Source organism: Protopterus annectens, chromosome 16.part0, assembly GCF_019279795.1.
Source record: "Protopterus annectens isolate FY-2018-M chromosome 16.part0, PAN1.0, whole genome shotgun sequence".
In the NCBI taxonomy this organism is placed as follows: domain Eukaryota; kingdom Metazoa; phylum Chordata; order Ceratodontiformes; family Protopteridae; genus Protopterus; species Protopterus annectens.
In genome coordinates, this window is record NC_056750.1 from 674,830,750 (window position 1) to 674,853,319 (window position 22,570).

Here is a 22,570-nt window from a genome sequence, read left to right on the forward strand (position 1 = left end):
TGAGACTATTATTGGGAGTTATCAACTTTCAGCAAGTTTTATATTTCAATTTTTTATATATCTTTGATTACTATATAATACTAGATATCACTAGCTAGTAAATAGCTGTTTTCTGTGTTCATCCCCCTTTCCTGAGTAAAATCTTTCTTTGCCTTCAGCCCTTTGGCCTTAGGACCTCTTCTTATAGTTGTTAGTCAGTGTTCCCTGTTTGGGACTCTTGTTATTGGATTACTTAATCCTGTTTATCTTGATATAGTTATTAGTTGACCCTTTTGGGCTGTGTGTGTATTGTGTGAGTTAATTAGATTTCTTCTTAAATAGCTCATAGTTAAACACTGAGTTTCAATTTATTGGATATTGTGAAATGACTGAAGAGAAAGAAAAACATCCAAAGTCTGGGTTTAAAAAATGCCCAGACTGCGGACAGAAAATATCCGTCACAGATGCCCATGTGCAGTGTGTTTACTGTTTGGGTGAGGTGCACCTGCAAGAGTCATGCAGTATCTGTCACTCCTTTTCCACCAGAGTGCTTGCAGAAAGGAAGAGGAAGTTAATTGATAGGGGTATTATCAAACACCCTTTTTCTGAGGCATTGTTTGACCAGGAAGGGGCCAGCAAATTGTCCCAGTCTTCCTCTGAATCCAGGTCTAAAAAAGGAAATAGGTCAGAAAGTGTGGTGACTTCAGCTCCACTGCCTTTGGAGCAGACGGTCTGTTCTTTTCTGAACCGGGACACTGCTCTGGAACCAGTTGCCGAAAAACCTCCATCGATACTGCTCCAATCGGCTCCATCTGTTCACTCTTCCTGGTCTTCTGTCAGCCTTTCTGATTTGGATATGGACCGGCTAGTTCAGAAACTCTTAAAGGCACCAGGCCTAGCTAAATGGTTGTCGGCTCGAACCCAACCGTCGGAGCCGAAGACCACTACTCTTGAATTGTCTGCTCCTCCTCCGAGCCATATTGGACCTTCGGAGCCAGAGGAGGCTGACCTGATGATTGTGGATCCCTTGGAGCCGACACCTGCTCCAGTGTCGTCAGCTCCATCTGCTCGGACTTTCTCGGTGCCGACCGGGGACTCTAGGAGCCGACACTGTCCGGTTGGGTCCCGGGAGGATAGCTGCACCAACTTGTCGGTGCCGACTCTTCCTCTCGGGGCCTTGACTTGAGTGAGCTCAGCTCTTACCTCGGAGCCCACGGCTTCGGTGTGGGAGGAGATCACGGATCCGTCGACTCCTCATCGGAACTGAGGTGCATTCGAAGCCATGAAGTGAGTGTTGTCTCCTAAGACTTCCTCATCTCAGGGTCTGGCCTCTTCTTCCCCTAAAGTGTCTGTCAGTTTGTTTCCTCCGGTCATCCCAAGCGTAGAGACCCTGAGCCACAGGTAGCCCCACAGGGTGCTCCCTGCTCTTCTGAGACCTCTCCAGAAGTTCTCCCTGAAGAGGTTCCCAGGAAGAGATTATGCAAGAGGAGGCATTTATACTCCCCACAGGAGTCTCTCACATCGGATACTGACTTGGATGAATCAGAAGGGTCCCCTAGATCCTCCTCTGAGGACATCTCCTTTGCGGAGATTCTTGAAATTCTTAGGCAGACAGGTGATTGGCATTCTAAGAGCCCTACTGAGGACGAGTCTGTTCTCCTGAAGGCGTTCGGGTCTCAACCTTCCACCTCTTGGTATCTCAGCCCTACGATGAGCTTATGGATCTGGTCTCTCTCATAGTGCGTGTTAGTCACCAGAATCTATGGAACCTGTTCCTAGGAAGCCTAATAAGTTTATTTCTGCACCCGTGGATAAAGTCCTTTTTGACCAAGGGAGTCCCTGTTGATGCCATGGTGGTGGCGGTAGCCACCAAGAAGGAAATGTCTGAGACTTCCTCGTCTGTCCATCCTCCTAACAGAGAATCTAGGATCATGGATAGGTATGGGAAATGCATGTTCAGTTCAGCGACTTTCTCACTCAGATCACTGAACTACTTAACACATTTTACCAGACTGCAGAGAGATCTCCTTAAGGAGTTGGGAGATGCTCTTCAGGGCACTTTATCTACATGTGTATCCGACAAGATTGCCACTCGGCTCTCTACCCTCAATTCGATAGTCAACTCGTCCATGCGTCTCATATCTTACGCAGCTGATGGTTCGAGTAGAGCTGCAGGTACAGGAATCGCTCTTTGCAGGCATGCCTGGATGAGAGACCGTTCCTTAACAGAACCCTTCAGGTCTTCCTTTACTAATACCCCATTTGATGGCACATCTTTGTTTGGGCCAAAGGTGAAGGAGACTTTGACCAGGTGTGAGCAAGAAGGAAAGACTCTGTCTGCTGTCGGAGTCCATTTTTTCCACCCCCACTCGACCCTTTCCTAAAGGTCAGGGGGGGTGTGGTTCCCGGAAAGCCCAAGGAACCTTTCAAGACACACGTGGAGAGCCCCCCTCCAGAGGCAGAGGAGGGAGTTTCAATGGAAGATGCCGCCCTTGCGGCAGAGGGGGTCCGCAACACCAGGGTGACAGAGATCACTTCTCTGGTCAGTCCTACCAGTGCTCCTGAAGGGAGGCCCGGCTGTCCTACTCTGGAGGCAGTCGGGGGTCGCTTATCGTTGTACCCAAAAGCCTGGCTAAATATAACAAACGACATTTGGGTACAAAGTATTTCCAGAGGGTATTTCATACCGTTCTCCACCCAGCCCCTTTCTGTCAAAAAAAAATCCCGGACGTTCCACCTAGTCACATGGGACAAGCAGCAATAGAGGTATGCTGATTGCTAGAAAAGAGTCATCCAACCAGTCCCGGCAGACCCAACAGGATTTGGAACTTACTCAAGATTCTTTTTGGTTCCAAAGAAAACAGGGGACTGGAGACCCATTTTGGATTTCAGCAGACTCAACAATTTGTGAGAAAAGAGAAGTTCCGAATGGTCATGCTACAGTCCATACTCCCGTATCTAGGGAAGGACAATTGGATGTGCTCGATCGATCTCAAGGATGCGTACTACCACATGATGACCAGGCCATCCAGAGATCACCTGCGCTTCTGGCTGGGAGCCAACCCTTATCAATTCCGAGCTCTGCCCTTTGGTCTCACTACAGCCACCAGAGTGTTCACCAAGTGCATGGCAGTAGTCACTGCTCACCTGAGGCATCTAGGATTCCATGTTTCCGCATTTGAACGATTGGCTCCTTACCTCCACCACCAGGCATCAACTTCTTCAAGCGAGAGAGGCTACTCTGACACTCTGCGATTGACTAGGCATTGCAGTCAACTTCGAAAAGTCTGCCTTGTTGCCATCGCAGCATATCGCTTTTTGTAGGGACAGAATTAGACACGTCAACCACCACTCTTAGTCTTCCACCAGAAAGAATTTGTATTCTTCGCCAACACATCATGTCCCTGATATCAAAGAACAGAGCACCAGCTGCAGAGGTATTGAAAGTTCTAGGATTGATGGCGGCAGCTATTTTAGCAATCCTGTTAGCAAGGATGTATATGAGAATTCTTCAATGGCTTCTATTCATGCAAAGGTCTTACCAAGAACTTCCAGTGAGTCACATGATCCTGATAACGAATTCCTGCAAGAAGGATCTTCAGTGGTGGTTGATGTCTCTTCATGTCACAATAGGACGTCCCTTCATGCTCCCCCCTCCAGTTGCTACTGTGACCACGGACGCTTCCCTGATAGGGTGGGGTGGGGGCTCTTTCAGGGAAATACTGCCCAAGGCACATGGACAGATCAAGAATTACATCTACATATCAATGTCCTAGAGATGAGAACAGTACTTCTAGCGTTGCAATACTTTCAGGACTCTCTTCCTCTAGGGACAATTGCAATACAGACAGACAACATGTCAGTGGTCTGGTACCTGAACAAGCAAGGCAGGACCAAGTCTTATCCCCTTTGCCGAGAAGCCCTCAGAGTATGGCAGTGGGCAGTGTCATCCCAGCGCTTTCTGTTAGCAACCCATATCCCTGGCAAATCCAATGTCATAGTGGACAGACTGAGCAGGGCAATTTTATTGCCCCACGAATGGTCCCACAAGCAAGAGCTTGCGGACAGGATCTTCCGCAAATGGGGCCAGCCTTCCTGTGACCTGTTCGCCAGTCATATCAACAATAAATGCAGAAGCTATTTTACCCTGATTCCCACGCCAGGTCACTCCCCGAGGGATGCTCTTGTCCACGATTGGCCCCTGGGTTTCCTCTACGCATTTCCACCAATTCCCCTGATACCCAAATTCTTACAGAAACCAAAGTCGCTGAGACTGACTATCATCCTTGTAGTCCCTCATTGGCCTTGGCAGATTTGGTTTCTGTTTCTTTAGCATCACATTCTGGAAGAACCATGGATCCTGGACTTGTTGACACATCCGTAAGGGGATCTTCATCCATCCTTGCAGACACTGAAGCTAACCACTTGGCTGCTCCAATTCCCCACATAGCCTGGCTTTATAATATTTCCCATGACACTAGTCAAATTTTGTTGGCTTCCTATAAACCTTCCACTAGAAAATTGTATCGTAGTAAGTGGAAGAGATTTTCCATTTGGGCTTCTTCCCACAACATTGACCCTTACCAAGTGCCATTGTCTTCTATTTTACAATTCTTGACAGAAATCTTCAACAAAGGAGCAGCGGTTGCTACGGTGCGAGTGCAGTTAGCTGCTATATCTTATTTCCTTCTGGGAATCGATGGTTTAAGTATTATGGCTCACCAATTGTCTAAGGCTTTTCTAAAAGGTTCTTTTCACATGAGGCCTCCAGTGAAGACACCTTACTCCCCCCAGAATTTGAATTATGTGTTATCTCGCATCATTCTTCCTCCTTTTGAGCCTGCATCATCTTGTGAACTAAAATTGCTATCATGGAAAACTATCTTCTTAGTAGCCATCACTTCAGCCCGCAGAGTGTCAGAGCTCCAAGTCCTATCCATCAAGCCCCCTTATGTGCTCTTCCATGCTGATAGAGCATCCCTCAGCACAAATCCATCCTTTTTGCCTAAAGTATGTTCTGAGATTAACATTAATCAAGTCATTGAGTTGCCCGTTTTCTTCCCTAATCACACCAACAAATTGGAATGTGTTGCACAAACACGATGTTCATAGACAACTTAGATTTTATTTAGACAGAACAAAACACAGTAGGAAATCAGATCAGCTCTTTGTCTCTTTCTGAGGCCAGGAAAGGTAAGCCAGTTGCCAAAACAACCCTAAGTGGCTGTCTGTATCACCTACACATATTCTTGTCATAACATGCCCTTGTTTAGTAAGGTGAAGGCTCATTCATCCAGAGCAGTTTCTACCTCTTCAGCCTATCAAGCCAAATTATCTTTGGACAACATCTGTGCAGCAGCCGCATGGTCTAAACTTCACACTTTTATAACTCATTACAAAGTGGATAAGCCCTCCAGGGACAGGGCTTCATTTGGTTCTACGGTTCTGAAGAGTGTATTTCTGTGAGCCACTCAAGATCAGGGTGCTAGGGACGCTACCCATCAGTGAAGAATGAATGGCGAGATTGAACAACTTCACATAAAGAAGTTATGTACTCACCATAATGTTCCATGTGAGTTGTTCCATCTCGCCTTCATTCTCACGTCCCTCCCTCCTTCCCCCTCCTGGCTGACAGTTGAACTGGAGGCTGTCTTCATCCTGGTTTTTCAATGCGTCTTCATTCCTAGGCAGAATAATTATTGTACTTCTACATGGTACGCAGCAAACAAGATCTGAGGTAATTCCAGCAGTGCATTGTGGGATAAGGAATTGGGTCTCTAGCTACTGGAGAACTTTGAGCTTACTAGTCGGCCGTGTCGGAGCAGAGGATCGGCTCCGAACCCATCAGTGAAGAATGAAGGCGAGATGGAACAAATCACATGGAACGTTATGGTGAGTACATAACTTCTTTTTTTTATGCATTTGTGGACCACCTCATTATTCTGTGGGCTTTCCTCTAATCCCAGGGTATTTACTGAATATTTGGATAGTCTGTAGCCTGAGATAGGCATCCACGTTTGTTGGTACTTGGATGACAACCTGATTCAGGCAGTCACAATAGTTGAGAGAGTCCTTGAATTATTCTTTCAAGTGTTTTACCAAAATAGATTTCTTCAGTCTACATAAGTCTGGTCCGTCTCTCACACAATGTTTCCTACCTGCCCTCTTGGATACAACTGCAGGTTGTTCCTCCTAATGGAAAATGTAGCAGTGCTTTGTTAACAGGTTTTCTCAGGCTGCCAGCATATTCTCTGACTGTGAAGGTCATTCAGACAGCTTTAGGTTACATGTCTTCAATTCTCATGGCACCTGTAGTAAAGCTGAACATGTGGAAATATCATTGGTACCTTAGAATCAGTGGAACCAGTACCTGTGCACCCTGAAGAAACTCTCCACTCACCCATTTCCATTTGTGGATAGAACAACCAATGGCCAACCCAAGGATGTCCTATGTCAACACTGTGAGGGCATGATTGTAATCTTGGAGGTCTCTTACCTGCATTGTGTGAGCGAGCACGCATCCTAAAGGGTACATGCTGCTTGGATCAGCAATGGCAAAGCTAGGCACTTCATCATCAGTCATGTCTGCTGTTAACATTCCAGTCCTGAAACCAGGTGTTGTCAGCCTAGGTTACACACTGTAAGTATCCTGATGTCCTTCAAGGATGCATCTGCAGTCCTTACAAATGGGTTGTCCTGTCGTCAGGCAGCCCTTCGGTCGGCCGGATTCCAAAGTCTGGGTCTGGCCTCGGCTGGTGTCGCACTTCACCCAACGTCATAGCTGCAGTTGTTCGGGTATAAAGGCATCAGCCGACGCCATTTTCCTCAGTAGTATTCTGTTATGTGGTATATTAAACAAGGAGCTGCTTGAACTCTGTGACGTAGCCATGTTAGTGTTGGATTTTTCTTCAAAGTAGGGTTCCAGCTTCTTGCTTACGAGATTCCAGCTTGACCTAACCCTCTACCAGGTCTAAATCCTGTCTGCACAAATGAAAGCTGAACCCAAAAGCCTTTACAAACTCCAGTTGATTTGAGGTACTGCAGGGATAAAAATCTATCAACCTTCCTGCATAACTACCAGACTCCAAAGTTTTGCTGTAGGAACCTGTGTAAAGGGAAGGTAGACCTAGCAGTTGATACACTGCATTCCATGTAGCAAAGATTTTGTGTATACCTGCTGTCATTTACCCTTGACACACAAGGAGTTGTGGAAAGCCATGCAGGGCAAGGCCAGTCTGCTGTTTATCATATTGACCACAGCTGCAGTAACCTTAGCTTTATGGGTTTTTATCCTACATAGATACAACAGCTGGCCAGTTATCAAAGCTTCAGGGGCACTGTTCACATGCCCATACAGGTATGCCAAGCCCTTCAGAGCTTTCCAGCTGACTAAGAATACTCTTGCAGGGTTTCAGTGGTCAACAGTCTGCTAATGGTAACCATTGCATGACAGATAAGTTCTCTCGGGGGGGGGGGGGGTCTTCCACATTTTACTTTTCATGACAGAAAGTTAACTTTTTCTTTCAAGTTATAAATTGTATGTTAGGGAGAAGTGTTGGTCTCTCATTTTCCTTTTAACAAGGAACGTTACTTTTTATTTTTGTGGGAAAAAGTTAATTTAATACTGCTTTTTCCTTTGTAAATGTTATTTCACTGTTGGGTCTGATTGTTTGAAATGCTTTTACTGTGTTTTTTGGTAATTTACTTATACTATCTGTTTTACCGACTAATGTTGCCAGGGTGCAATCTAGCATCTTTTTCTGCTTTGTCATGGAACAACCTACCCAGTTTCTCCTCCTACCAGCTACAAAAAGAAAATGAACGAACAGCCTTTGCTATCACAGCAGGCTGCTAATATACCTCAGCCATAGATAGAGGACTCTGCTGTGGCATTTCTGCTTCATTACAGCATTCATAGTTTCCTTGGCTCCCTCTAGTGTAGGTCCTCACACCCACCTTGGACCTGGGGCCAGACACATACTCTGCAAGAGAGAGAGAGAACCACCCTTGTGAACCTTGCGTGCAGAAAAATAGAATTCTTCACTTCTTAGCCAGAATGGCTTACTTATCCCTAGGAGGTTTTGCTTGACAAAAGTGAGTCTGCGTGTCTGTAAATTCCTGTTAAAAAGAAGGAAATATTTAGAGAAAGACTGAGCAGTGGTGCAGCGGTTGTATTGTCACCTCACAGCAAGAGGTTCTGTGGTTCGATTCTCTGCTGGGGTGCCTTCTGTGTGGAGTCTGCATGTCCACCCTGCGTTTTTGTGTCTTTCGTCCGGGTGCTCCGGTTTTCTCCCATCCATCTGGAGCATTTCTCCACCAGGCCTCTGCTGAAAATTGGCTTTGTTCCAAGTCGGACTTCACAGTAAACAAATGTAAAATTAAAAAAAAGTTGTCTGCTGTTTGTTACTTTGGACAGAAATTATTTATTGGGCTTCGCTCAGGATTTAGTTCAGACTCTTGAACCTTAAAGTTCAGCTGTTTCTAGCAAGAGAAAATAGAATGCTTCATTTTCTGAAAAGTTTCAAGATTTTGAACCACAAAATGGTTGTAAAAGTACAACTTTGTGTTTTCTTCTCATGTTTCCTGTTTGGTTTCAGACGAGTGCATGGCTTTTGCCAGTCCGTTTCTAAGATTCTCTTCTTTTGGAAGCTATTGCCATAATGAATTGGTCATTTCTTTGGGAACATGACTTTCCTCTGTCTCTGAAGTGTTAGTATTATCCATTGTGACTGGATTTTCCAGAACCTACACCAGTTCCTCTTGTTCTCTCACCATTGGAGGATGTATTTGTGTTGGCCTGTAACTTGTCTTCCATCCAGCCTGATGCTCCCAAGAAAATATATTGTAATCCCAGTTCAGACCCAGCAGTTATTTCTCTGGTGAACCCAGTTGCTGCTAAACATCTGGTTAATATCAGTCCCTCATCTTCTGGCACTGCATTGATTGGAAAGCTTTTGATACATTGGGGAAAAGGTAGTTTCTCATTTAACACTTATTTTTAGAAATCTGTATTGCCAAACTTATGTTTTAAGTTTGTTTGCCACTTTTGAAAACTTGTAGAATATGACATATTTCTTCTGGTGAAAAATATATCTTTGTATAAACATGATCGATTTTGTCACTCAACTGGCTTCCTAGTGTTCAGAATGTGTTTGCTCCTGCTGGTACCATTTCCAGGGATGCTGCCACTGAAACTGTTAGGAGATTTGCTTGGTTGAATTCTCAGTGTTGAAGCTAGTATGCACCAGGTTACATTTGCATAAAATAGAAGTTACAATATCATTGCTATACAACATTTTTTGGTTAGAGTCCGAAAAGAAATCTCATCAATGTAGTGTCTGGCAAGCGAAATTGTAAAGTGCCATTTGTAAGATCAAGACACAGAAAAGTTCTTTTCCATTGAAATGTCATTTGTTTTCAGATTTTCCTTGTTTAAGGGACTTTAGTTCACTATCAGTGCTGAAAAATAGTCTTGAGTCTGTGCTATCTGTCCTGAAATCAGGATAATTAAAGATGATTTCTTGTATATCAGTGCTTGTTCCTCTTAAGCAAAAGTACAACTTAATTGTAGGCAGATTTGGTTTGATACCTTTCCAAGCAAAAACTCTGCAGATTTGCCTTGTGAATGGTTAGAGTGTGAATCAGTTCCTTTGTCAGTGTGGCTTTGTAGTAGTCCTCCAGTGTACAAGCAAAGCTGTTTGAGTTTGGTTTGTGTGTAGCTATGTTATCTGGCACCTCATATAACTGAATGTCCATGTATCACAAAAGATAGAAGACTGAATAATCTTTGACCATCTAAGGTATGATGAAGCAGGAATGAATCTCTGAAACAGTGTCTGTACAAATCTGTCTCCTCAGGAGGAGGGAAGGCTTTTGGAATTTTCTTTGTTCTTTCTGTCGCTGTGCGAGATTCTTTTCCAGTGTCATCATTTGGAATAGCTTTTTCTCTCCTTATTTTATGTCAAAAAAGCAATAAACTATGTGCTGGGAGGAAAGAATTTTGAATATTTGCTTTGTAGGCCTTGAGCTTTCTTGCACATCCTGTGATTTTTTACTACCCTTTTGGACCTCTTGGCACATTAATTCCACAGCGCAGGAAAGTATCATGTTTATAAATGCTTTGAAGTCCATTTCGTACGAGTGGTGCCAATGGGTCTGTATTCCTTTTGCTGATAACGGATACTTGTCCAGAAATTCAGGAGGCCGAATCTCTCAACTAGAAGAAGTCTTTGATTGCATGGCTTCATACAATCTGTTTTTCAGTGTTTTTGTTTAATACTGACACATTATACATAGAAAATAAAAAGGCTGATGTACAGAAATAGATGAAAGAAATGCAGTCAAACTGAACAGTGGCATTATACAAGCAATACACTGTGGCATTAGCAGTAATAGTAATGAAAATGCTGATAATTGATTATCAATATCAGTTATATATAATATTTTCAAAAACTTACTATTTAATTTTGAATTTGAATTTTACCCTTTGATGTTCTTATTTTGCTTATTGCAGACACTGTAAAAATACTGTTATGATGCTATTTTTTTCTCTGAACTATATTTGTAACTTTTTTATTGTTTAATGCTTTTAATGATTAATGTTTTTAATGCTCAATGTTTAATGTATTTCACTTGGAGCTTTTCTCCCCGGGCCTCTGCTGAAAATGGACATATATCCAGTTGGACCAGCCCGGTCAACAAATGTAAAATAAAATAAATACATTTGCTTCTTTTAATCAATGGACATGTTCTCTACATTTTCTCCTGTTTCAAATGTAGCTGTCCATACACGTACATTTGCATTCAATACCAATATTTGGTAGAGTTAGAGCCGCAGTGGTGCAGCGGTAGCATTGTCGCCTCACAGCAAGAGGTTCTCCTGTTCGATTCTCAGCTGGAGTGCCTTCTGTGTGGAGTCTGCATGTCCTCCCCGCGGTTGAGTGACGTTTGAAAGACAATGGGCATGCCTTCGTTGAAGGTTGGGCGTCGAGCTGGCACCTCGGCACCGTAAAAATCTGCTGCCAATCATTAGCAAACCAGAGTTCCGCTGTGGCGACCCCTAACTGGGAAAAGCCAAAAGAACAACCACCACCAATATTTGGTAGAGTTAAGTTACTGTTTATCCCTTTGGGCACTCATCAGTTTTATATTACTTAGTTACTCTGCGTCTTCTTTATGCATCTTCCATGTTTGTCTGTTCATGCTCTAAGGTAGGTACCCCTCTCCTGTGTTCTTGAAAAGGCCACACCTGATTAATGCGAGCCAATTTAAGTAAAGCTTCAACAGTGTGTTTTCTTGGTATTTGTTTGATAGGCCACAGATGAAATTTTTATTAAAAATGGTCCATCCCAGTGTGGTAGAAATTTTGTGTTTTTGCCTCTTCCATGCTGTAGTTAAAGTAGAGCACTGTCACCTATTTGGTATTCCCTGAAGCTGGCCTTCCTGTCATAATAGGTTTTGTAGGCTTGTACCATCTTCTCCAATTTAACTCTGGCCAAAGGTTTCTTTTAGTGCTCCCTTTTAGATGGCTGACAGTCGTGGGCAATATCCCCAGTCATGACTGTGTGCAGACTTAACTTTTAGATTTGTGGAGTCATCTGTGAGAAACAATGTTTTACAGTACATTGAAAGATGCTGATAATTGTAATGCTTTTTGTCAGCATATATTAACTTACACTTTTTTGTGTTTCACCTTCACAGAGAGAATGGGCAACACTTTTTAGTCCATAGGGGAAAGAATTAGAAAATAGGAGAGAGGTTACCTGAGTAAGAAGGTGTACGCTGAGTTTTGAACTATATCCAGGTTTCTGACTTCTTTGTGGAAACTTGAGGGGATATGTCACCTCTGCATAGTCCTGAATAAACTGTTGAGTAATTGCAAATACCTCCGTTGTTTTGTAGGGTTGATATGGTGGAGAGTCTCACTATTTTAGAGCATTGCACATCTGGTCCAATTTCATACCCTGGGTAGTTAATCTTGTTTCTTAACTGTTGTCCTTTTGTGGGAGTGCAGGCCAGTTTGGCACTAGCAATCCTTACACACAAGTCACTTAAGTAAGATCCTCCTCAAAAAGTGTTGTTTTTGATTAGTCCAGCATTCACATAAGTCAGATTCCTTCTACTTTCTGCATCAGGCATGGCCTTCTGCAGGATTACATTGAAATTTGCAGGTGAGTTCAGCTAAAGAAAAGTACATCTATTCCAGGTACATTGTTTTCTACCAAAGGTGAAAGCTAGTTTATTATAGACTTATAATGTACTTGAAACCTAACCAGCTTTGGTATGTGTATATCATGGGCTAACAAGGTTAAGGGCACCTGCTAATTTAGCTTTTTGTATATTTGTTCTATAGTGAGCCTCCACTTTCCTGTGTGCTTGAGAGTAGGCCATGTGGGAGAGTTGTGTACACAGTTCTGCCTTTATAATTCCCCTATCAGGTTATTCAGAACTTCTGCATATGATCATAATATGACAGGAGGAACTTGTTCTGATGTGTGCACACTCTGCCCTTAGTAGAGTCAGTGACACCCTAATAACATGGTTGCCTCGCATTCATAAGCATCTTTCGCATAAGATTTCTGCACATTAACAGGACATTTCATGTACTGCTGCTTTCTTTTCTACTGTTCTCCTGCTTCACAAATGTTGCCTGAATAGCCTGTTCAACCAGACTCTGGAAATTTGGGGAGGGGAAGTTATTAAAAAGTTTCACTGCCTGTTGTCATGTCAGACCCATTTTCAGGATGAACTTTGTACACTTAACCAAGCTGTTCTGTCTCGCTGCATGGGATAGCACAAGGTAATCACAAAAAATAGTGTATTCCCTGCCCCCCCCCCCCCAAAAAAAATGCAATGACTGTGAGCAACACACACAACTACCACAGTGTATACCAAGCCACATTTAAATGTGCCGTGCTGAGGCTGTCAAATCTTTGCCAAAGCCTCCTAGGCCAGTGACGACTAGGTTAGTATGATAATTCAGAAGCACATCACCTTCAGTCACACTTTCAACAGAGTCAACAGGAATTAGATGATCCCAAATCCAGTACATACTGCAAATAAAATGTAGTATTTGATGAGTGTGTAATCAGACACACTGATTTCTTCCCTTACTAGACTGCTCAAAGACAAGTCAACAGTCATTTGTCTTTTAGGTGCCAGGATCTTGGATATCTTAAGGGCCTTTAAGACCCTTTCACCTAAGAAACAATATTGTGATATGGTGGTCCTCATGAGGGGGTGAATGATTTCTGGCACAAACTGTGAGGGATATGTGCAGACAGTTAATTTGAAAATGTCCATGTGTGTGCTAAAATCAGGCATGACTGTGGTCCTGAGTGGAATATTTTCAAGAATGATGCGTAGGTACAAGGAAACAATAATTGGCTTTGACAGTTGGCTAAATAGTGGTCATTTCAGGGGATCCAGCATGTTGTCAGCATGGGACAAAATGCTTGACAGTGCTACTTGCTGTGCAATGGATGACCTGTACCTCTCATTCCAAGTCTTTGGTGCCACCATAGTGCCTTTTTTAGTCAAAAGTCCAGGTAGTAGGCAGTCGTAATATAACATAGCAAATCCAAAACAGGGTCACATTGAAGTGGATCTGCTCAGTGCCAGAAGCCTCAACAACAAACTGCCTGACATTGTGGCTCTTCTGCATTTGGAATGTATGCACATGTCTAATTACTGAAACTTGGTTTAAATGTTCAGAAGGCACTGCATCCATACTTGGGTATTGCTCTTACCAAGGTTTTAGACCTGATAGCAACTATGTTGGCATCTCCATATTTGACAGAAACCATATCACATATAGATAGGTCTCAGAGACCCACAAATGGAACTTCCTAAAAACTGGAACACCATTATTTTGGGACACTTAACTAATCAATAAAAAGGACTAGCTAAACCTTGAATGTAGAATTTGCCCCAAAGTCATTAAATTTAATAAACAAAAACTCCTGGGATCAGATTATCAGACTTACTTGAAGACATTCTTGACCTGCTTCTTACAAGTATATGTTCATATACTATTCCCTGGTTTCTACTTCCCTAGTTAAGTTGGATCATAAACTAGTGACCTTCACTTTCAAAATCTTCCTGCCCACTGAAGTCTCAGTATCTTGGAATTTAAAGATTTCAAATGTGCCACTGTCATCAGACATCAAAATGCACTTTTTGCAGCATTACCTCAATTCTTGTTATAGACTGAAGCGTCACAGAGGAGTTCTTTGTCTGCTTAGATAAATGTGTAAAACTGGCAATACCAACCAGATCTAAATATAATGGAAAATTTAAAAACAAACGACACTGGTGATCCGACAACATAAACTCTACAATAATAGGAAACTCCTTTAAAGTTTACAACATATTAGAAGATATTCATATTAAGAATAACCCTAGAAAAATGATAAAACACTTGAGAAATACTGTTGGGTCTATTAAAGAAGCCCATGAGCTTTAGTAATTGTCCTTGGCTTCAGATGGTAGCCAATCTCTCTTTAGCTGCATTACGAGTTTAAGAAGCAGCTCCAAACATTGCTGTGAACTTATTCCCACCAGCTATTCTGATTCAGTAGACAATGCCAGTATATTAGTAAACAAGTGTGTGTTTTACTTCAAAGCCAGCCAACCTCTGAATCTCTGACACCCCTTACCCTCCACTAAAAGACACGTATTGAAGTTGTTCTCCAGTACTAAAAGTACTTAATTAATGGGGCCTGATAATGTACTTAGTTGTTTAATAAACATTACTAGATGCGCCCCAGTAGAGCCACTCTTTAAACTGAAGGTGGGCCCACCACTGACATCAAAAATTAAAGGCCCATTAGCTTAGTGAGTCATTTGCAAATCCATGTAAAATGTTATAACTGAATTGATAAGGGTTAAATCCTGTGTAATGAATTTAGGTAACTACTTTGAAAGGGTGACACAGGCTGTCCCACAAGGCTCAGCACTAGAACCTTTTTTTTTTTTTTTTTCAGCATTTACTTTTCTGATCTCCAGACCATTAACCAAGACCTGTTTGAAGATGACTGTAAATTTGAAGTCATTGTTGTCTTCCCTTTGCCAGAGTTCTTCAGCAAGAACATAACCTAGCTACCTAGTGTAATTAAAATGGGCTTCAGGTTAAATGCTAAAAAGAGCAATATTGTCATATTTGGTATACAACCCCCCCCAGCATAAAACAGTAAACACCCAGTTCCATAATACAGATGTTAAATACCTTGGAACTTGAGTTCATAGGTAGGTACTAGGCTATCGGCCCTGGGGCCTATACAAGCCCAGCCAAAAAGGTACCCTGGCTTTTGCCACCCAAGAAAATTATTTTCCTGTGCCACTGTCGAGCAGAGCCACAGAGGTGATCCCCGGGATGAATTTCCTATTTCCCATCCAGTCATCAAGATTTTTCTTGAAGAGTGCTAATGAGGAGCTTTGTTTGTTATAGACAGGTAGTTTATTCTAGAGTATGGGAAGTCTCTGGGACAGGAATCTATCCCTCCGACAAGTTCTGTTTATTGTGGTGACAAGGTTTAGGTCCCTAGAGCGTGTAGCTCGGAGGGATTGGGATTTCATTAAGTGGAGCATGTCCAACAGCTCTGGGTTTGACATAGCTTTGTATGTTAGGCAGAGATCACCTCTGAGTAGGCGATATGCAACGGAGTAAAGATGGAGTTTTTTGAGACGGTCTGCGTAGGGCATCTGTATGAGGCTATTAATCCTCTTTGTGCGGTATTTCTGCAGCCTTTCCAGTTGTAGATGTCTTGTGAGGTACATACCAAAAGGAGTGTTGTACTCTATAATGGGTCTAATGAGTGATGAGTAGAGGGGAACAATGACCTCTGTTTTTCTGGATGAGAAACCTTTTGTGATGAGGTGTGCCACATAGAAGGCTTTCCTGACTACTGTGGCAATGTGATTATCAAAGGAGAGACTACTGTCCACCTGTGTCCCAAGGTCTCATCACACTTTTGGTGTTAAGTATACTACCGCCTATGTTGTAGTTCCATGGGTACAGAGTTTTTACCAAAGGGGATGACGATGCACTTTTTGGCATTGAGCTTGAGACCATGGCTTTGACACCAGGCATCTGTCTCAGTGAGGCCCTTTTGTAGGATGTCCACATCGTTAGTTTCGATTATGGCTCCTAGTTTGCAGTCATTTGCGAACTTTGTTAGCCAAAGACCTTCTCAGTTAGCCTGTACTTCAGAGAAGTAGATACCAAACAGGAGAGGACCCAGGACTGAACCCTGTGGTACTCCACTTGTCACTGATCTCAAGTCGGATTTGGAGTCTGCTACTTTCACTCTGTGGGTTCTTTCAGTGAGCCAGTTGGCAACCCATTTTGTGAGATAGGGATTTATACCTAGTTTAGTGAGTTTATCTATAATTCCAGAGTGGGGGATGGTGTCGAAAGCCTTGGCAAGATCTAGATAGCTATGTGAACCACCTTACCCTTGTCTACGGCTTTGGTGACTGCTTCAAAGAAGTCTGTCAGGTTTAGGAGACATGATCTGCCTTTTACAAACCCAAACTGAGTGGGGTCCAGTGTTTGGAGATTACCAATGTCTTTGTTTATAAGTTCCATGATGATACGTTTCATGGCCTTGCAGACCAGGCTAGTCAGGCTAATGGGGCGGTAGTTCCCGGGGTCCGTGGTGTCTCCCCCCTTGTGGAGTGGGATAACCGTCGCTGTACGCCATTCAGCATGCACAAAGCCTGAGGTGAGGCTATGATTGAACATTGTACTTAGGTGGGGTGCCAACCTGGGTTGATAACTTCCTCTCCCTTATGTAACAGCAGGATTCAGAAAGTCCTACTTAGCACAATGAATTGCCATAGCAGTAACCTATACAGATCTAAGTAGGGAATTGTCCGTATGTATTCAGCATTGATTATGCCAGTTATTGAATACAGTACCTCCTTGAGCTGTACCTCGCTAAACACATCAAACAAGTGGAAAGACCAAAGAGGTTCCTGTCTAAAATCATCACTGCAGCCTTTCCAGTTGTATAACCTCTAACCTATGAGAATAAAATTGGAAGTGCTGTCTTTTTGCCTGTATCTTAAAAGACTTTTGATGGGAGATCTGTGTCCGTCTTTATATGCAGTTAGTGATCAGTGGTCATCCAGTGGTCTTGGATGTCTTGTATCTCCGCAGATCAAATAGTCCCACAAATACCAGAGCCAATGATTTAAATCTTAATCTGCAAACAAACAAAGTATTGTGTGGAAAGAGAGAAAGAAGGAGGTTCGTTTTGCAGGGCCTTCCCACCTCTGGAATAGACTCCCACTGCAAACTGAACAGCGTGTTACATCATCTTCCTTCAAAAGGCAGCTAGTTGTTTGGATGGGTATTTACAAAGTAACCAGTAGCTTGACTGGCCTAGCCATCCCCAAGAAAGAAAGCTGGGTATTGGCAAGGCGTAAATGGTTGCAGGGCTCAATTTCCTTGTATTTCCTATGACGTGGGTGCTTAAAGAAATACTGAACTCGGTAGCAAAGATATGGTTAAGCTCTAGGATCCTAGATAACTTCAAGGAGATGGCAAGTAGATGAGAGACTAAGAAATTAGAGGTAGACGATAAACCAAAAATAAATAAAAGTTGGAATAGTATAGGAGGAGTAGGGAATTATCACAGGAGTTTTTATGTAAGCAGAGATGAGAAGGGAGTATAAAAATGTACCCTAAATTGACAATCGGTATAAAATGCCGTTCATACTCTAAAGAAATAGTACTGTGCTGGAGTGAGTTTTAAGGATGCTGCAGATTTTACTGTAAATGCTAATAAAAATTATAGAGGAAAACATTGGATCTGATGTCAAGTTTCATTCATTCTTTAGCTATTGGGTCCGGATCCTGCTCAGCCATTATTGCAGCGTCTAGTCACCTAAAAGCTCTCAAGCTGGTCCCTACCCATAATGCACCAACCCCTAATATACCTCAGATCTGATTTGCCACTTTGACGAAATAGATGTGATCATATCGGCTCTCAAGTGTATTTTCAGATAAGTGATTTTTTTCCTGTTTTTTTTTCTCTCTAGCTTCATTAATTCTTATAGTGTATCCCTTTTGTATCCCATTGCTGGTATTTTCATTTGTTTAACCCACTTTATCTTTTTAACTTCCATTTAACTGTGCTCGCTACACTTTTGGTGTACTTTTGCATACCTTCGTTGGTACTGTGTTTCTTCCTTACCCTTACTCCTTTGTACTAATAAAAAAAAAACTCTCTCCTTTTTTCTTATCTACTTTAGAAGATGTCTGTAAAAGGAGGCCCTTCAGGTTTAAATATTGTAAGAAGTATGGTCAAAAGCATCCACTCTGACGCTTATGAACTGTGTGTATTGTCTGGGCCCAGATCACCTGATCATAGGCTCATCTTTAACAAATTTCAACCTGTGAGCTATCCCGGATCTTAAGAAGAAGTAGAAATTATACAGGAAAAATTAGGTTTTTTTGCTTGTAGCTTGCATATTGTACAGGATGTGTTTCTCGTGGTTTTAAAGGAGCTACCTGTTTGCATTTCTGCAAGTTGCTGGAGTTGTATGCATTAGTAACTCATTACACTTATTGAGGTGGTAACTCTTTAAGGCTCATGTCAGTGAAGCAAGAGAGCAGATTATTACATAGCTTTGCACCCATACTCCTTATTCCCAAATTATTTAAGGCCAGGAAAGATAAAGTGAGCCTGGTTCTAAGCCCATTCCTGGTAAAGACAATCATAATTCTACCAGTTACTCCATCTTTGGTGGTGAGAACTTGTGCTGCTTCACAGACATTGGACTCTTCTGAGGCCATGGGATTGGACTTCACACCTCAGTCTCAGTAACCGTGGGTTGTCTGCCTGGAGGATAGGTTATTGATCACAGACTAGGAAGCCTGTGACCTAAAGACTGTTCGCATGTTAGAAGAAGACAATATGCAATCTTCCAAAGACATGCATCTGGAGCATTTCTCCCTGGGCCTCCGCTGAAAACAGGCTCTGTGGAACCTAGTCGGACTTTCCCAGTCAACAAATGATGAATAAATAAATAAAATAAATAACTTGCAGCTGGAAGTTCATACCCTGGCAGCTGGGAAGTATTTTTTATGGTGTTCAGCTACCCGACTTTATTAAGAGATCTGCAGTATAACAAGTCTTGAACAACACAAGCTCCCTTTTCAGGGCAGGGCTGACCTACACTTAAGTGAGGGACCACTTATCCACTGCTTAATTTGGCCTTACTGTAAACTGCACTTTGTAATCTTTACTAGTACCTTTAGCATTTTTAAGGAAGTGTTGCACCTTAGTCTGCTTAGAAAGCTAGTGGCCCTTCCTTGGGATTTAAACTTTGTGTTGAAGTGCACATTCTCTCCTCCTGAAGTAGTCTGTGATGATCAGCTTTCTTCCTTGAGGGTACTAGTTTGGCTAGAAATATGAGATATAACGGGCATTGATGGTAAGTGAGCCATTGTCCACATTTTGTTAGGATAGAGTGGCTTTAAAAGCTACTTTCCACCCCTAAGAGAGCCAAGGTTGTCTTGGAGGTACCTTTGAACCAAGCTATTAATTTACATCATCTGCTGTAAACCATAAAGTAGAAGGGAAGAGTTCTGCAGTCCCTGGATGTGTACAGGCAATTAAAATTCTGTTTGGCTTGAAGCAGAGTGGCAAAAGTCAGACGCTCATTTTCTGTTATAAGCAAGGGAAAGGTGGAAGAACAGTATCCAAGCAGACTGTGTCCAAATGGTTATCTTAATGCATTGCATTTGTTGTAGCCACCATGGTGGGCTATTGAAAGGTCATACACGAGGTAATTCTGCTTTGGAGTAGTAGCCAACACTTGCTGCATTTTGCAGAAATGTCTGTGCACATGCTTAATAGGAGGCTGCTAATGCATCCATGCTTTTTCAAAACACTATAAAATAGATTTTTTTTTTTTTTTGTATTTGCAGGAGCTGGCCAGGCCTTGCCACTCAAGTTTTTGCAAGGCCTGTTAGGTCCTAAGATTTTGAATATTATGGCAGAAGTGATCTAGTACAGCTGTAACATACTGTAGTAGTAAATGTTTTTGTACTGATATAGCTCCCGCAATAGGTGCTCATTTGACACGCACGTTGCTAAAGTGGTTAGAAAGACCTTCTACATTGCCCACCTGATCATGAAGGGATTCACATCCAGATCTAGTGAGGTCATTGTTCCCCTGTACTCTTCACTTATCAGACCAATGATCGAGTACAATGCCCCATTCAGGATGTATCTCACCCGACATCTGCAGCAATTGGAGAGACCCCAAAAGTTCCTCACCAAAAGGATAAAGGGACTCCAAAATCTGTCATATGCTGCCAGATTGAAGAAACTCCAGCTCTATTCAGTTGCATACCATCTGCTCAGAGGTGACATGTGCCTGACATACAAGGCCATGTCCAACCCGGAATTAATGGACATGCTCCACCTCAAAAAAATCCAAATCCACCAAAACCACTAGAGCAAGCAACTTAAACCTTAGCACGGATATAAATAGGACGTGCTGGAGGGATAGATTTATCACTCAGAGACTCCCTATGCTGTGGAATAAAATCCCGGTCCATGTGAGGCAGAGCACCTCGCTGGCTCTGTTCAAGAGAACTCTTGACCTGTGGATGGGAGATCGTAGGTTTATCCCGGGAATCATCTCTGTGTCACTGCTGGACAGAGGCACAACAAACTAATGGGCACAGTATTTTTTCATATAAGGGGTGGCGTAAGCCACAAAAATTTGGGCTAGGCTTATAAATGCCTTAGGGCAGATAGCCTAGTATAAACCTATGAACCTATTCCCTTCTGAAAGAAAGAGAAATGGAAAGGGGGAAGAGGCCTAACTGAGGGAGGGTATTTGGGGAGGGGATATTTTATGTACACTCTGTCTTGAGGGGAGGGATTATCTTGGATGTTTTTATATATCCCCTATATAGGCAGTTGCCAGAAATGAGATTATTGGTACTAGGTCTAGGATCCACCCCCCCCCCCCCGGCCAAAAAAGGCATTGGCTGCACTTAACTTTCTACCCAGTATCAGCCTAATGTGCGTAATGTGAGGAGGATCTGCCCGCATGGGAGATATGCAAAGGTCTAAGAGTCTGTCTGGTTTGCTGATATTTGCCAGTGGTGATTAGTATTACTGTGGTACTAATTCAAGTACTCTGGCTTTTATTAGTATATTAAGTCACAGTTGTACTTTGTTCTTGTAATTAGAAAGGAGTGGGACTGCTGATTTTTATCTCTTACCTTTGTGGAGGTGCTTCTTTCACATTTAACAAGGACTCTAACAAACATGTTTCTTGGTAGGGGTAGGGAACCCACCTGGAGGGGCAAATTGGTCTCTGATCTAAAGAAAATTGGTGTGTATATATGTCACTAACCTGAGTTTATAACAGGATTCCTCAGAATTGTTCAATCAAATCCCAGTGTATTGTTGTGGAACCAGGTTTGAGAGAAGTGAAGGATATTGTTCATTCAGTCTATATACCGTCCATAATGCATGTCCTTCAGCTGCTTGTCAGATCTCACTCAGCAACATTATCCCAGCCTCAAGCCACTTTAAGAATTGTCCCTCCTATAATGCACCATTATCATTGTAACCTCAAATCTCGATTGCCATCACAGCGGGACAAAAGTGGATCTCCACTCTATGCTAAGTGCATATAATAATAATAATAATAATGTCCATCACCAGGTATTTCTGAGTTGTAACACTGTTACTACTTTGTATAAGATAAGAGTTTTATGGAATGGTGTTTGAAGTTCAGCTTTTTTTTCCTATTCACCTTTTTCACATGATATGTTTTCCTGCTGTCTATTCCCTGCTTCTGTAAAGTTTAGATAGCTGGATAGTTTTATTAGTGAGTTTAATAGTCAAGTTTTTTCATAGATGAGTAGATATTTACTAGTTAAAACTTTATGTAACACATTCTTAACTAATCCTTGAGCAAATATTATCTAGTTTATCTTTAGTTATTGTTTTTCTGCAGTGTATTGTTAATACTTTAGACATGGACAAGGAAAAAGCAGAACAGCTTCAAGAAGTTATTGCTTTGCGGGCGCACTCTCTCTCTCACTCATACACACATTCTCTGTCTCACACACACGCACACAGAAACAGGCACTCTCTCTCTTTCACACACACATGCACACTCACACACACTTTCTCTGTTACACACACACACACTCTCACACATGCACACTCTCGCGTGCACACTCTCTCGAACACACGCGTGCGCTCTCTTTCGTGCGCACAGAGTCTTTTGTGTGTTTGGGGTACCTTTTTTGTTTGTGGACTGCAATGTTTGAGCTGGCTTTGGGTCTGTTGCCCTGTCTGACGGGCAAAACAAAGTCATCTTAAAAGGACTTTGACCACCAGATACAGAGATGACAAAATGTTTAAAAAAAAAAAAAAAAAAAAAATTCACTGGAGAAAATCTTAAAGAATCTGACATAATGCAGAGGGTGTCATTCCATTTTTTACCCGGATATCCCTTGTACTAGATCCTTCTGTAGTCTGCCTTTTGGCTTCAGTGGTGTCAGAACCAGCTTTACACTCAGGACCTGTAGCCCCAGGGCCAGCACTCC

General features: G+C 42.5%; 1 protein-coding gene across 1 annotated transcript in view; it reads left to right on the forward strand.

Moving 5' to 3' along the window:
• EHMT1 (euchromatic histone lysine methyltransferase 1) overlaps positions 1–22,570 on the forward strand; it is a 1,716,251-nt gene that overhangs the window by 1,241,797 nt on the left and 451,884 nt on the right. The gene's annotated exons all lie outside the window — the stretch shown is intronic.